Source organism: Heteronotia binoei, chromosome 21 (assembly GCF_032191835.1).
Source record: "Heteronotia binoei isolate CCM8104 ecotype False Entrance Well chromosome 21, APGP_CSIRO_Hbin_v1, whole genome shotgun sequence".
Taxonomy (NCBI): Eukaryota; Metazoa; Chordata; class Lepidosauria; order Squamata; family Gekkonidae; genus Heteronotia; species Heteronotia binoei.
The window spans coordinates 114,418,317-114,425,090 of record NC_083243.1 but is presented as its reverse complement, the minus strand read 5'-3'; the positions used below and the strand labels follow the sequence as shown (position 1 = coordinate 114,425,090).

Here is a 6,774-nt window from a genome sequence, read left to right as displayed (position 1 = left end):
CAGGTGTGGGCAGGAGATCCCCTGGTTTAGAGGCCCTCTCCCCACTTCAGGGTCATCAGAAAGCAGGGGGGGGGAGGGAAATGTCTGCTGGACACTCCATTATCCTGTCCTGAATTATTTCCAATGGAGGGAAGGCATTTAAAAAGTGTGTGGTCCCTTTAAATGTGATGGCCAGAACTCTGGAGTTCAATTATGCTTGTCACAACCTTGCTCCTGGCTCCACCCCAATGCCTCCTGACTCCACTCCCAAAGTCCCCACATATTTCTTGAATTGGACCTGACAACCCTAACTATAAGAGCCAGCTGTGTGCAGCACCTGCCTCTCTCTCATTCTTGTGGATCATCTTTTATGAGCACAATTTGGAAAACTTATGTTGTACAGTGTTGTCCTCAGCATAGTGACACTTCTAAATCCATTGAAGTCACTGAGTTTAGAAGGGTGTAACCCTGCTCAGGATTGCACTTCTAGTGTCATTTCCTGTGGCATATGAATAGATCCTGCAGCACCCTAAATTAACAGCATGTATTTGCTGGAAATTGAAAGGTAGTGTGGTGAACAAGGTGAGCCAAGTTCACACATTCTGTTGGCTCTTTGTGAAATGACCATAATCACTCCTTATGGAGGTATGCCATCTTCAATTTATGCCAAGTTTTTATTCTGCTATATTTTGTGAAGGGAAGGGATAGGTACAGACACAAATTATCTGACAAGTGCACCATCTGATTTTGTTCAGGGATGGTAAATGAAAACTCTGGAGGAGAAAAAGAATCCTTTAGCTCTGGGACGTTTGCTCCGGCTTGTTGCCAGTGTAAACTGTTCCATGCAGTTTGTTTTCTGGTTTAATTCTCCCCCTCCCCCCTTATTTCAGCTGTCTGAAATGACGGCCTCATTTCTTCAGTTTATTTATCTCCTAATTATATTTTATTAACTACCTGAAATAACCTGCCTTTTATAAAGTGGGAGGGTCTTTTTTAGCTTTTTAAAAACCCACTATTTGAGAAACCAATGCCTCATCCATTAACAAGGCTCTTTCTCTTTTGTTCTTGGGACACAAGTGCAACCTGGTTAGACTTGTTTTGTTTGTGTGCGAAGGTGTGAGTTGGCTGTATGCAAATGTTTGCTGTCCCTGTGGGGTTTTTTGAAGTTTAATTTTAGCAGATCCAATCAGAATAACAGGAAGTGACCTAAGGATTCCCACAATTGGCTAGCTAAACATTCTAAGAAATGTTTTAAAATTAATATCACATCCATTTATATCTTCATTGCTCTGAGGTTTTTTGAAGTGATAGCCTGCCACCAACGTTTACCTAACATCTGGCAGAATCTGTTTAGACTTTTCACTGCTTCTACTAAAGGATTTCCCCAACAGAACCATAAGCTTAATGAGGTAAGGGCTTTTTATCTCTGTGGACTTCTCTATTTGTTTTAAAGTTCTGAGAGGGAAAAAGTAGAGTTGCACAAGTATGAACTAGATTTGGATGTAATGTTGACGTCTCAGCCTGGCTTTGAAAATGCAATCTTTTGATCCAGAGCTTTTGAGGAGGCAGTCCTGCACACTGGCGGCTCAAATCATATTTGAAAAGTGTTTTAACTATCCAAACTGTGTGCAAGATTGCAGTGCTACTGATAGGAAACTGTAACAGCTATCTTTTTTAAAAAAATTATTAAATGATGGTATGAACTTGCGCCTTCTGAATAAACATAATGTCTGCTCTCTGCATTTACTGATCAATGTGCATTTAGCCTTAACAACAAGACAGAATAAAATACTGTTGGGGGAAAATGCCAAATGCTCAGTGCTGGTTTTTACACATCTTTTAATTTAGGATTGGGTATCCTAATTCTTTCTTCTTGCTACTTTGGAAAATATTTCAAGCAGTTACTAATTCTTAAAGACTTTTAAATGACAGTTCCATGATCATGCCAAAGGCCTGCTGAACAGTGATAATTCTCAAATACACTTTTGTTGTTGTTTTTGTTGTTCTAGTAATGAAGGAGACTTTTCTCACGTTATTACACTGCCATTTGGCAGTTCTGAATTAGGCTCCTGATTTCAATTTTCAGGTTTTTCTACAGTGAACTACCTACCTATCTATCTATCTATCATCAAACTACAGCATCAGGAGTTACTAACATTGCATATCATTACTGAGTCCCAAGGTTCTCCTTGTGGAGTTGATCCAGAGATTCAGTTTCTGTAACGTTTAAGACATTTTAGAAATGGATAATAAAAAGTGGTTGCAGAATCTGAATCTGGAAATGTTTGGGTTGCCATTTCTGCTGACTATTAGCTAGAATAACTCTAGAACAAGTCATAAATTAATCAAAAGTTTGCTTATAAGAATAATATTATTTTCTATTGTCCCTTATGATTTTCAATAGAAAATTGCATTAATTATTTGAGAAATTTAGATATTTAAATACACTATTATTAGTTAGTTTAAATAGTAATAATAGTCAGTGGTCTTATGGTTTAAACAATGTGCTTTTATATGTACAATTTTATTTATTTTTGCTTTTATGGTCGCGAAGGTTAGACAGGGGTGGTGAATGTTTTGAAGACATGATTTTTGTGTATAATTGGTGTATAGAACTGATCAATATTTTAACATTTAATTTTAACTTTAAGACTGGCCCTGGTTCACAGTCTCTTTGCATGCCTTGATTATTTAAGAATTAGTTTGAATCAAGGAGCATAAACTAAGGAATGTTTGTTGCTCCTAGAAAAGAAATTAAATTAAGGGGAACAGAATCGCTTGCACTATAATTCAGACTGATGGTAATTGTTTTCTAAAGGAAAATAACATTGTATAGCTTATTGTTGGTTTGGGGAATTTTGAATATCAAACTTTTTGAGGATTTATGTTTGCACTTTACACATCTAGATGCAAAAAAGATGAAATTAATACAGGTGGAATAATTTTATTATTAATGGGTTGCAATTCTTTCAGTCTCATAGGGTACATACTTCCTTTTCCCCTGTTGTATCCTCATGAAGATTTGAAAAGTTAAAAAAATGAAGAAAAATGTTTTCAGGATGAAATGCTGCTATCAGTACAGATGTTCAACATATTTGGGTTCAACAGACAGCCCTTATTAATAATACATTTAAATCACATTTAATTACAAATATGTAATTGCTTCCAAAAATTGAATATAGCGCATGTATAATTTTTAAGAACAGGGAGGAAAAAGCCTAGGTACAGCTTACACTGAGATGTGAATTCACACCACATATGCAATAGTGCCACAGAGAGTATGGTCGACAGATATTTTGCCATACTAAAGAAAATGGTCATGTCTCGTGACTATAATCTTAAGGTCATTGTGGGTCTTTTGTAAGAGTCTATGTGCAAGTGGCAGAAGTCAACTGAGAAATATAAGAGAGTCAAACTTGTAGGTATAAATGGTAAAATTTATTTTAGCTTTTGTCATTTCCAGTGAATATATACATGGATATCCACCTTGTACTTGGCTGCGTTAAAGCTATAAATGTGTTGTTGTTGTTACCCACTGAATTATTTTATTTTCTTTGCAGTCATCCATAAGTGATTACTTTATGCATGTCCCCTTTCACAGTCTTTCTCACACAGCAACTCAGACATGAATTGCTTCCTTTAGTTGTATCCCTTACTGCTGGGCATGGAGTGCGAATATATGAATATTACTATCTAGTGAGGGGGGATTATATGCGCTTTTCCAGTAGTTCTGATCATTTGTATGATTAGTGCTGTTTACATCTCTGATGTTTTCTCACACAGATTCAGGTGGGTAGGTAGACATCAGGGCCGGCCTTGCCACTAGGCAAACTAGGTGATTGCCTAGAGTGTGGGCCTTCTGGGGGTACCGAATTGGGCGCCCCTCATGTGACTTGGTAAAATTATCAATGTGTGTGGGGGGGGCGGGATGCCAGAAGTTAGCCTTGCCTAGGGTGCCAGACAGTCTAGGGCCAGCCCTGGTAGCTGTATTGGTCTGAAGCAGCAGAACAAAGTTAGAGTCCAGTGGAACCTTTAAGACCAACAAACTTTAATTCAAAATATAAGCTTTCATGTGCTTCTTCAGCTACCTATATGCATGGACTGGAAGTTACCATTCCATGCATATAGGTAGAGGGTGAGCAAATTAGCGTACAACATAATGAAGATTCAAAGAATAACAAGCTTAGTCTACATGGTTGCCATTTGTTTGAATTTAATTCAGGGGGAAACATAATGAAGGAAGTAACTATATCAATTTATATATTGTCGCGCCCTGGGCACCCCTCCCGGTCTCCCGGTGCCGCCGTCGCCCCTCCCGGGCACTCTGGGGCATTCCCCGGAGGTCTCAGAAACAGGGGGTGGGAGCCGGGTTACTTCACCACAGGCCCCCGTTCCCCTCCTGGCTGTGCTGCGGCTCCTGTCCCTCTCTCTCACGAGGCAGCCTCAATAAGCACCGGCCAGCTTCCTCCCTGACCTCCTGCCTTCCCTTCCTTTATCCCCCCGTCCCAAACCTCCCCCTTCCTGGGTTCTACCCCTCTCTGGCTCCTCCCCCCCTTCAAAGCCCCAGACGCCCGGGAGAGGCGAGCCGGGGCTGGGCTGCCTGGGCGTGCCTTGGGCGTCCCGGACCTCTGCAGCATGCTGGGGTGTGGCATCTCTCGCCGCCGCGGGTCAGGCGGCTCTCCTCCTCTCTGCCCAGCGCTGGGCTCAGCTTCTCTCTCCTGCTCCCCGACGTCTCGCTCTGGCCAGGCTCCTCGGACCCGGAGACGGGCTCATTGGCTGAGGGGAGTCGTTCAGGCGGCTGTTGGCGCCCCGTCAGCTCAGGTGAGGGGTGGGGCCACCGCGGGAACTTGGAAAGGTGTGGGAGGCTCTCGGGGCGGCGACAGGGGCCGGGAGTGGCTGGCAGGCGGCGGGGGGTCCCCCTTGTGCAGTCCTCGCCCGGGCTGGGCGGGACACATATCAAATACATATATCAATCTCCAATTTTGATATATTTGTTGTATGCTAATATAGTGCTCACCCACTACTTATATGTATGGACTGGTAACTTCTGTTTCATTGTATCTGAAGAAGTGTGTGTGCACATAAAAACTTATACCTTGAATAAAACTTTGTTGGTCTTAAAGGTGCCATTAAGAACATAAGAGAAGCCATGTTGGATCAGGCCAATGGCCCATTCAGTCCAACACTCTGTATCACACAGTGGCCAAAACACACACACACACACTCTTATATATATATATATATAACCCCCTTTTGAAGCTGGCTATGCTTGTAGCCACCACCACCTCCTGTGGCAGTGAATTCCACGTTAATCACCCTTTGGGTGAAGAAGTACTTCCTTTTATCCGTTCTAACCTGACTGCTCAGCAATTTCATTGAATGCCCATGAGTTCTTGTATTGTGAGAAAGGGAGAAAAGTACTTCTTTCTCTACCTTCTCCATCCCATGCATAATCTTGTAAACCTCTATCATGTCACCCCGCAGTCGACGTTTCTCCAAGCTAAAGAGCCCCAAGCGTTTTAACCTTTCTTCATAGGGAAAGTGTTCCAAACCTGCAATCATTCTAGTTGCCCTTTTCTGCACTTTTTCCAGTGCTATAATATCCTTTTTGAGGTGCGGTGACCAGAATTGCACACAATATTCCAAATGAGACCGCACCATGAATTTATACAGGGGCATTATGATACTGGCTGATTTCTTTTCAATTCCCTTCCTAATAATTCCCAGCATGGTGTTGGCCTTTTTTATTGCAATCGCACACTGTCTTGACATTTTCAGTGAATTATCTACCACGACCCCAAGATCTCTCTTTTGGTCAGTCTCTGCCAGTTCACACCCCATCAACTTGTATTTGCAGCTGGGATTCTTGACCCCAATGTGCATTGCTTTGCACTTGGCCACATTGAACCTCATCTGCCACGTTGACGCCCACTCACCCAGCCTCAACAGATCCCTTTGGAGTTCCTCACAATCCTCTCTGGTTCTTACCACCCTGAACAATTTAGTGTCATCCTCAAACCTGGCTACTTCACTGCTTACTCTCAACTACAAATCATTTATGAACAAGTTAAAGAGCATGGGACCCAGTACTGAGCCTTGCGGCACTCCACTGCTTACCGTCCTCCACTGCGAAGACTGCCCATTTATACTCACTCTCTGCTTCCTATTAATTAGCCAGTTTTTGATCCACAAGAGGACCTGTCCTTTTACTCCATGATTCTCGAGCTTTCTAAGGAGCCTTTGATGAGGAACTTTATCAAAAGCTTTCTGGAAGTCAAGGTAAACAATATCTATCGAGTCTCCTTTGTCTACATGTTTGTTCACCCTCTCAAAGAAATGTAACAGGTTAGGGAGGCAAGATCTTCCCTTACAGAACCCATGCTGAGTCTTCCTCAATAACTCGTGTTCATCAATGTGCCTACATTGGACTTGACCTCTGTTTTCATATGCAGTTGCTAGTAGATCCACTCTGTTATGTATGTGTGTCAAGGGGGCCAGTGAGGGGATGAGTCTCAGTAGCTGATGCAACCTTGGAACCCATTTCTTCCAAAGGACCGACAAAAGCTGAAATGCACCATGCAACTGAGCAAGCATTTAGTGGCCAGTGATGAGTCTGGCATTATTTATTTACAAGCAGGGGAAACTGCAAGCACTTGCAGTGGGCATCTCATTCCCCCCTGTATCTTCTACCCCACTATTTTCTCTTTCCTTCCTGTGGCAGCCCACATAGCCTCTAATATTTTCCAGCTTCCTTCTCTCCTTCCCACCAATCAGCCAACCTATCTTTAGCCATGA

General features: G+C 42.4%; 1 protein-coding gene across 1 annotated transcript in view; it reads left to right on the top strand.

The window, feature by feature from the left end:
* The first annotated feature begins 1,135 nt into the window (after positions 1-1,135).
* EHF (ETS homologous factor) overlaps positions 1,136-6,774 on the top strand; it is a 100,738-nt gene continuing 95,099 nt past the window's right edge. The window contains exon 1 of the mRNA XM_060262662.1: positions 1,136-1,388. The gene's annotated coding sequence lies outside the window, so the exon portion shown is untranslated. The remainder of the gene's footprint in view (positions 1,389-6,774) is intronic.